This window comes from Halyomorpha halys, unplaced genomic scaffold (genome assembly GCF_000696795.3).
Source record: "Halyomorpha halys isolate HHAL.00 unplaced genomic scaffold, Hhal_1.1 Scaffold733.1, whole genome shotgun sequence".
In the NCBI taxonomy this organism is placed as follows: Eukaryota; Metazoa; Arthropoda; class Insecta; order Hemiptera; family Pentatomidae; genus Halyomorpha; species Halyomorpha halys.
This window is the reverse complement of record NW_027108463.1, coordinates 219517-229953: the sequence shown is the minus strand read 5'-3', so window position 1 is coordinate 229953 and position 10437 is coordinate 219517. Positions and strand designations below refer to the sequence as shown.

General features: G+C 27.8%; 1 protein-coding gene across 4 annotated transcripts in view; it reads left to right on the top strand.

Annotated features, from left to right (window-relative positions):
- Positions 1-10437, top strand: part of LOC106685763 (brain tumor protein) — a 185808-nt gene that overhangs the window by 43049 nt on the left and 132322 nt on the right. The window contains exon 2 of one of the 4 annotated variants that reach the window (XM_067046782.1): positions 1409-1470. The exons of the other annotated variants lie outside the window; for them this stretch is intronic. The gene's annotated coding sequence lies outside the window, so the exon portion shown is untranslated. The remainder of the gene's footprint in view (positions 1-1408; positions 1471-10437) is intronic. 4 annotated transcript variants of the gene reach the window in all.

Genomic DNA, 10437 nt, shown 5'->3' with positions numbered 1-10437 from the left:
TATTAGTTAAAATATAAAAATCCCGTCTCTAGTTAAAACAATTTCGGTCATTTTCATATGTTACTTGTTACCCCGTTGATCACTTTTAATTTATTAATTTATTTTAGTTTATTTATTTATTAGTTTAGTTTATTCTAGTATATTATCTACGGAAATTTATCTTAAAATAAGATTAATTCGAAGGTTCTTCGATGTTCTTATGTTAGTTAGGTCCTCTATCAGAGGAAAAAATTGAATTTTTCATATTTTGTGATTGGAAGATTCTTATTTATTCATTTTCTCTCAAACGTTTCTAACCATCCTCTTAAAAAAACGATATAATCGCTAATTTATAGGTTTGGGGAAGGAACACGTTTTAAAGTGAAATAACCCATCTTCCAATTAGCCCCCTTCAAACACTCCCCTCTCCCCAATCTCGTTGAGATCAGATTAAATATTAATCTCCCATCAACGTCTCGGACTACCCTCTCCGACGAGTTCCCCTCTACACAGTATTCCTTTTAGCGCAATTATTTTCCTGTCTGTTAGCTTCACTAATTTTTATTTTCGTAACTTGAAATAAAACGAAGTTTCAACGGTACCGTTTCAGGAGACCTTAAAACGCGCAGTTCCGTTGAAAATTCAGATTCAGAGAACTTTTTCTCGATCGCAAGATTTTCCCCTACCACATATTTTATATAACTATGTATCTTGAGTTATATCAGTCGAGTTGAAAATGAAAATTTTATTTAGGTAATTAAACATTTTTTCTAATTGGAATTTAAAATTACAGTTAGTAATAATAATAATTATTTATTTAATTTGGTTTTAATTATCAAATTTTCACAAGTTTTGATTAATCTCAGAATTATATATAAATATATGTTAGTTAAATTTATTATTTATTATTATAAGTGCCTATAAATTGTTTATTTTTTTCTTTAAGCATATCTGTTGGTTAGGTCAAAGATGTTCCCCCTCCCTATCCCTAGTTTTCCCCCTCCTTCGTCAAGTTACGTTAGGGAAGAGAGAACCCCCATTTTTTTTTCTTCTTTTTTTTCTTCTTGTACGTTGCGTAATATATGACTGCCCATTTATTTTTTGTGACTATCTCCTTTTGATGCTGCCAGCTGGTTCATGTTGTTAGATTAATGGTGACCCAGGCTATCTACTTATTGGGCATGAGTTTTTCATGGTTAGATCGTTATTTGAAATGAAAATTGTTTCGATTAATTGATTATTAATTTAAAAATGTCGTTACAAAATTTAGTGTGTGGACCTTCATAATATTTCACCACCTTAACAATATAATGACAAGGTATATTTTTACTGTTAAAAAAATATTAAAATATAATGCAATCCTAAATTGGGTTGATGTCATATTGTTAATAATAAATGAAATAATATTTGCTTATGATTACCCTCATAGGTTGGAAGTCGTTAAATTGCTCTTGGAAAAGAAATTTATAATGCCGTTAAGGAAACATTCAGGTAAAGTAATTAATTTGTTGCTTCAATTTATTATATCTTTAACAATTTATTTTGTATTGATACAGTTTTTTACCTTAATGTTATTTACCCTAAGCTAGGTGTACTATAATCACATTATAAATAATTAAGATGTATGGTAAAGATTTAGTAGGTTTTTGTTATTATTTAACATATTGAAAATAACTCTTTTAAATTAAATGTATTCAAATATTGTAATGTAGTAAATGAAATACTATTTAGAAAAAAATAGTATTATTTTTTCTCTGAAAATTATTTGTTTAATGTTCTTTTTTTTATTACGAACTATTACATTTTTTTTAAACTTGTTGTTCTTCTTATTATTATTAGTTTCAGTTATTTATAAACGGCGTATTTCTAGCCTTGTTTTCTTCTGTAATGGAAATTAGGGAGGCCCGTTTAGTAATTCCATTTTGGAGCCCAAAGTTTGAAGACGGTTATACGCTGTTATATTAACAAAGCTGAAGTTATTATTAATTTAACTGATTAACTGTTAACTTGTTTCGCGAGGTACAAATTGTATCAGATGGGTATATTTTACATACCAACGGTTTTGGCCGGGCTTGAGGTATGTCGGTAAATTCCGTTGCAAGGATTTTTCGTTTGTATTTTAGGAGAGAAGATACTCCTAGATTATCTGTAAAATAAGATATATTTTTTAAAAATATACAAGTGTATTACATAAATGTACAAATAAATGAAATGAAATAATAATATTATTCTGAGACATATGTCCCCTAAGAATAAATACATGGTTCATACATTAAGAATTTTTTCTGGAAAGTAAGTAAAATGAAATCACATTGGGATATTGGCTTAACTAATGTTTATAATGCTAATTAATATATGCCTATTTATTTTATTACAATGATACGGAGGTTTGGTTATGCAATAGGTGAAGGAATAGGTGTTGTTTAAAGGAAAGAATGGATAAGGACTGGCAAGTGGCTTTGCTAAAGAAGGCAGTTCTATAGGAGGGCATATATAAATCAGTCGGTTGGGATCTGGTGTTTAATGAGTGAATGGATGAACGAAGAGTGAGGTGATCAAATATATAGGAAGGTTTTTGATTTTAAGAACTTGGAATAGGAAAACACCAAGGAGGTATTGCCTTCGGGAGGTTGAATTGAGCCATTTCAACTCGGCATACCAGCGGGAAACTAGAGGGCAACATCCAATAAATGTGATGTTAGTCATTTTACAATGGCATGTGGAGATACTAACCTTTTGTAGAACTCCAATAACATATCTAGAGTAAAAGGTCTCGATGCCATCTTCTTTTCAGACGGCTAGGAGTATTAAAGATAAAACAAGGTTTGAAACAGGTGGATTTGGGAGTTTATAATGGAAGGATTGATATCTGGTTCTGGCCTAATCGGCAAGATGTAGTATCATTGAGGTCCTTATGGGTGATTTTATTTGTATAAAGTAAGGGGCAGCACCAAAGATTTTTTTATGAAGGAGTTTGGGTTTTAAGGATTAGATACGAGGAGAATTCGATGGTTTAGTAGAGCCCTAAAGCTCAACTCTGTCCAGATCGGTCATATTTTGATCATATAAAGTCTTTTGTAATTAATTGTACATTTAGACTGTTTTTCTAGTAAGTGTTGTAATAGTCGGCATCGGCAAACACTTTGCTATCTTTTCAGTCTTGTATGAGGATTCCAAGTTAGTCGTTTAACCAGATGTATTCGTAGGTAGTAAATCTGTTGTACAGGAATAAGTTGAGTATTATTAAAGGATACTGAAGAGCAGGAAGTATAAAAATAATATTAAACTTTGTGTAATAAATTTCGGATTCTGAATAATTTTTTTTTGTACTAGATACTTTTTTTCTGGGGAGGGGGGAGATAGGGATTTATAGTATTGCATAATTATATTTTTTCGTTAAGTAAATAAATAATTAATACTGAAGATATTAAAGATAAATACTTGATGGGTTGTATTTGCGAATGGCTTTGAGATGACACGTGCAGTTTGGTATTGCTGAGTTACCTTTCTTTAGATCTTTGTCATCGTTCATGGTAAGTGTAACACTAGGAGTTATGTCATCCGTTTTTGTCTCTGAGTAATAAAATCTTTTCAATTTTATTTCACTCCATAAATGGAATGTGTACTGGCTCTTGTTTTATTAGGAGGGGATTTAAAAAAATATATATATATCTCAAGTGCTCCAAATACATGTGGAACAGTTCCAAGAATAGGGATTTTATCTATATCCAAACAAATATAAGTTATAAATATATATGAAATATAAAATTAAACGATATGAGTACAATTGTCCCTAATCCGATTATACACTCTGAGTACTTCTGCCATTGCTTCTACATTATTTCTCAGCAATATTTTCTTATTCCAGTTCAAATATGTGCTTCTTTTATTTCATAGTAATTCAACCCGATTAGTTCGAAATATTCGAAGTTTCGTATCATATTTCGAAAATATCATGACTATTATATTGAATAATTATTTTCTTCATATTTTCAGTAACACTTCTATTAAGAATAATATAACATGAAATGAAAACGAGATTTAGAGCAATTAATAAAAGAATAAGGTATTATCTGATAATAATAAATCAGAAAAAAATTAAGAGGTTGATTATTAACAATAATAAAAATACAGATAATATGTATAAAGTACAAGTTGTTTATGAATTTTATACACATCCACCAATGTTTTGTATTAAATGTAAAAAATAAGATGATCTAACATAAAAAATTTCAATCTAAAATATAATGTTGATTTAAAAAAAATCAATCAATAATAATTATATTCTTTATATTTATGCAACACATCCTTTTGAATAATATGGCATGAAAATGGGCTTTAGTACCTTTGAGTAAAGCACAGGAATTTAACAAATAAAAATAATGAAATAACATTAATATATCATGAGGAAGACTATATTATAGTATTATATACTATATTATACATCATTATAGAATACTATAATTATAATAGACTAGATATAATTAAATAAAATTAAGTATATTTTTATAATTACAACTTTTAAATGAATATTATACACATCCGCTGATGTTTTATGTAAAATGTAAACAAATAAAATCATATAACAAAAAATATTACGCATAAAACTTTAATTTTGATTTTTTTTTTTTTAAATGAAGTAATAATTACTATAATGACATTCTATATTTTCTGCTCCATGTCCTGTAAGAATAATATAAGATGACAAGAAAATGTGCTCAGTGTCCGAGTAAAATAAAGAAATTCAACAAATTAAATAATAATACATCATAAGGTATTCTGTAATAATGATAAATTGGAAGATAAATAAAATTTAGATTATTAACAAAATGAAAAAAAAAACAAATAAAGAATGTTTAAATAATAAATACAGCTATCCACTGATGTATTGTATTAAGTATAAAAAAATAAAATAGTAAAATCATTTTCATTTAAAGCTAATTTATAATAATAATAAAATGAAAAAGAAGAAAAAAATTATGTTTAACAAAAAAAGTTGAAGTAATGTCCATATTCAGAGATTTTAAATGAATATTAGAAACATCAAGTATTATATTATATCAAATGAGAAATATAATCGTGGAAAAGAAGATATGTTCCTTACAAAGCCATAATAAATAAATCTATCAGTAACTAAAAGAATTGTATTTGGTTGTAAATATTTAAGGGGATTGACTTCCTTTGAATATATATCTGAGGTTTTGGTCATGAAAGGTTTATGTTCACTATTGATTATTTTCCATTCCATATAAAAACACCCCCCCTTTTTTTTTTTTTTTTTTAATAATAAAAACCTTATCACATAATAAATTATTAAATTGCAAATGTAATAAATTGAAAATGGGAAAAAAATGACTCAAATCTTTGTTGAAAGAAGAAAAAATAATTAAAAATCTAAAAGGGTGTTAATAATTGATTTTCCTAAACAAATTACAATCAGTCATAAAATATACCCTTTTAAGTTTTTTTTTTTTTTTTAAATTAACACTTGAAGAATATATCTTTACTATTAAAATATTATGTTAGTTAAACATACTGGTTAGTTATTAAATTTTAAATATTGTTAGCATAAAATGTGATATTTTAAATAATGGAATGCAAAGTAATTCATCCAACAGGATTATTCCACGATGAATATCTAAAGGGGAGAAAAAACACATTAAATCAATTAACGAATGTATTAAAAAAGGATAAACAAAAAAATACATATTGATGCAGTCTCTTACATGATCCAACCGCTTGTAGACCTCGCTCCAACCGGTCTTCGTCATCCCACCGGACCAGTAGGAAGTATTTGAAATAATAAATCAGACGATAAGAAGAAACCGAAAGTTATTTCAGTTATGCAAGTGTTACAAACCAAATCCATGGACCAACTCCTTCAAAGAATCCAGGAAGCATAGGTGTCATAGTGAATTATAAATAGTTAATAGTATATAAATTAAATATTTAAAATTTAAAAAATAGACATAAACGTCATTTGTTTCACGTTAAGTAGTGATGGTAATTTATTGTTTACTACATAACAATTAAGTAAAACTGATGATATTTTTAAAATCATAAACAGAATAATAAAGGATGGATTTCATGTGTATTAAAACAAAGAACTGTTTACCAAAAACTTTTTATTTATCGGACAGTATATCTACAAATACAAAAAAAAAATACAGCAATCATTTTAAGTATTTATTTTAAATTTTCGACTTAAAAAAAATAAAAGATTGATAATAAGTTCTGTTCTTTTCACAGCAGTTATTTTTAGTGTAAAAATTATTCCCCGTAAATAATAACGGGGAAGAGGTAATAAGGTATTTAAATAATTTTTTGTTTTCTTTTTTATAAAATTATTAGTTAATTATTAATGACTTTACAATTATAATTTCGGCATTATATATAATTCCGAAATGTCCTTGAATATGATAATAACGTACTCAGACAAGTCTCATGTAGGGGGAGAAATACGAAATTATAAATGGAACTCTAGACTTGGTAGTTGTTTAAATATGAATGCCTCGTAAGTGGTTAAGACACTCTCTCAGATCAATGAATACGCAACAACTTGGAATGCAAAAGCACAAATTTATAAGAGGGGGTAAGTAATTTTAAGTTGCAGGAAAAATATAATTTGTAAATGAAGTGCAACGTTTTAGTATATTTTTAGACTGGAGTTCTGAAGGCCTAAAAACCAAATTATGGAAAGGTATCGATCCAAGACTCCTTTCTTTGCGGAATCCTCTTTAAATTTTAATTCCTACAAAGGAGGCGACTAACAAAAGAATAATGGCTGAAAGAGTTCCTGAATGAATGTTGAAAGAGCACCAGAACACTTGTTATCAGGAATGTCGTTGCCTTTTGGCTCTAACGTTTCCAATGAATTGGATAAGGAAGTAGTTGAAAGGAAGCTTCGAAGGCAACAGAAAGCAGAAATACTAAGGCCGATGGAGAGATGCTTCAATGAAGGACACCCAGCAAACAATACGAGCATATTCTACAACAACCTGATGCACACTGATTACACACCCATAATCATTAAAGGTTTTGGTCATGAAAGGTTTATGTTCACTATTGATTATTTTCCATTCCATATAAAAACACCCCCCCCTTTTTTTTTTAATCGGATCTTTTTTGGACTGTTTATTCCCTTGGCCTTTTGAAGTCATGTTTTAATGGGGAGGGGTTGGTCCTTGTAATTTGTGCTTCCTCGGAGTGGACTGTCGATCCACCTATGACAATGGCAGGTACTCTTCTCAAAAACTTCAATTTGATTTTTAATCCACCCTTAATAAAGAGAGAGAGAAATATATATACAAAAAGAAATTAAGCCCTTCGTATTTGAATCAGCTTAATTCCTTTCCTCAATTATTACTATATATATTCAATTTTAGTTTACCATTTTATTTTCGTTTGTTCATCATATATTCCTTTCTTTTGTTTTTTCAGTTGGCATAAATCTTTTTTCATTAACATTGTCTAAGATATAGCCCTGCGGCTTTGAGATAGTAAAACGGATATGCTTATGAACTAATACAAAGAGATCACGTTACATAAACATGGAAGTCAATGTAAAATGTTGATAAAATCTAATTTTTCAAATATATTGGCAGAATGTATGATACATGATTGAATAAATTTTGACATGTCCGAAACGTTGTCAATGATTAAATAAAGAAGTAAAAGCGAACCCTAAGACGCAAGTGAAATTACTTTGTTTTTTTCCCATTTTCTCCCTAAACTTTAGATTTATTTATCTGGTAATTTTTTTTTTTTTTTTCAAAATTTTTAACTCGTAATTATTGTATTTTCATTTCATCCCTGTATTACTTCGTGATGGCAAATATTCCTATCCGAGTTTTCACCTCTCGGCTATCGTTTGATGTTTATTTCCTCCTACACTTTGGTCTAGAAAAAAAAAAACGGATGTATGCAGAACTTATGTAAGAATATTCATGATCTTAATTTGTGCATTGCTTAGCAATTTAATTTTTGCTTTTCTGGGGCCTTAATGATGAAGTCTTGCCATAATATATTCTTTGCATTCACTGAAAGTATTCTTGAGAATTGGATTTGCATGTAATTAAAACTTTTTTTTGTAATCTTGAATTCTCTCTTCACGTATAAAGATGGATTTAATGTATATTTTTGTAACTATATAATAACAAGATAATATGTGGAACAAGTGTGTTAGTTGTTTAATCCAAAATTTAATATTTATAATAATCTATATCCTTTGGATTAGTCTTCCATTCGAGGGTTTTCTCTGAAAACATAGTGTAGATTTTTTTTTCAAACTTTGCAGTGAAGTCACATATTCCAGAATGATCCTCGGAACTCCATATCGTCCGTCATTTCTTTTAAAAATTACGACGTTTTATTCACTCATATCTCCACCATTTGTGAAGATCGAGGGAAAATATAATTATTTTTGATATAATGATCCTGAAACTATTTATTATTGTTTGTTACTTAATGGTATAATAAATTATTGATTTGAACAATAAATCATTGAATAATCATTTGTATCTTCAAAACCATTATTATGGTAATGATGAGAGATAGTTGTCCGTGGATGAATTATATGAGGATATGGTTGAAAGCGTGGTCAAAATATAGCACAAATAAGTTGAAATCAGCTATTTAATCGAGCCAAAACTTTCGGCCAGAATTTCTAGCCTTCATCAGGGCTAAAAACAAAGAACAAGATAACAACTAATAAATACAAAGCAGAAAATATAAACAGAATGACATAAAGTACACAATTGTACAGAATGAAATTAATAAAATTAAAGTGATGAAAGAAGTGGATAATAAAATTTATATATTGGTAATTAAATAAGTGAGTAAACATAACATGATTGAGGAAATAAAATAAAAATTTGAAGTTATATAATGCAAAGGAATATAAATATTTTTGTGTATTTATAATTTAAAAATTAAAATTATGGAAAGTAAAAATAAAATTGAGAGAAAGAAAATATGTTACTATAATATTAGATATAGAAACAAAATATGAAGTTAAGTTAGACAAAGGAAGTGAATATAACTATAATATGGTGAATATAACTAATAACGTGGGTAAGGAAAGGACAATTAAGAAAAGATTAGAGAAGGAGAGTGGAGGAAGGGAGTAAAATAAAGATAGGAAAAAATAAAAATAAAATATAAAACGCACTTGTTAACATAACGTTTTCTGAAATAAGTTATTTCAACTTATTTGTGTTATATTTTGCCAAGATTGCGAACCCCCCCCCCCCAACCATCTTCTCCTCACATTATTATGGTAATTGTCATTTGAATAATTGCTCATTTTGCTTTGAGGAAATTATCTGAAAGTATCCACATAATTAAATCTGGGTCCTGATCCATAATAAGCCGTTAAATTAAAGTATTCAAACTACAATGCATAAACACTAATACCTTTTCTATTCATAGTCTGCAACTCTATTAGTGATACTATAGAAGTTGAGGAAGTGTAAAAGGTCGTGTCAACATTGCATTACTTAGCGAAAGTACATTTTAGGTTGATAGTATTAGTTCATGAATATAAGTATACAAACTACAAGGTATAAACACTAATACCTTTTTGTTTCATAATGGCTACTTACGTCTATTAGTGATAGTATAGGAGTTAAAAAGTATAATTCAGCATTTTAGTAGGCTGTAAAAGTATACAAACGACTGATATTATTTCACAATTTATTATGAAACAGGACCCACATTGTATAATTTTATATGTATTCACATTGTATTTATGTGATTCGGTTGTTCTATATTATTTTAAAAAATCTCTGAGGGTTGTTGTATTTAGTAAATCCTCTAGTACTCTCCAATACTTTATTTTATCAACGTTTCGATTCATATTTTCTCATTTTCATGTATCTACTAAAATAAACATATTATAATTTTTACATGCTTAATCTATGCTTTTTAACATTACATTCGTAGTATTAACTGGAATTTACACATCAAATTATACTATAACGAATGAACATTAGTTTTTAAAAAATCACCAAAATTTTATTATTATTTTAATTAATTTAACTCTCCGTTCATCTGTTCCATAACTCCTGTTTTGTTGCAATGATTTATAAGTGAAAAAAAAAAATTTTAGCACTATTTATACAAAACCAATCGTCCTTCTATTTATTTTCTTGTTGTATGTTATCATTAAATTTAGTTTTTATTAATTAATAATTGATTACATACTTTGTTTAAATCGGATCTAGGTCCTTTAGTAAAATAAAAGTGATCATTTTCTATATCCTCTATAACTGAGCTTAGATTAGTGCACTTAAGTCGAATTATTTATGTTTGAATTTAAATCTTATTTTTAGTTTCAAGTTTGTTTTTTAAATTAAATAGTTTTATAAAAATATCCTCGTAAGTTCCGACATTTTTTAAACCAGATTTAAATTTAACAATTTTTTTTAATATTATTTGGTATATATATTATATTTTTAT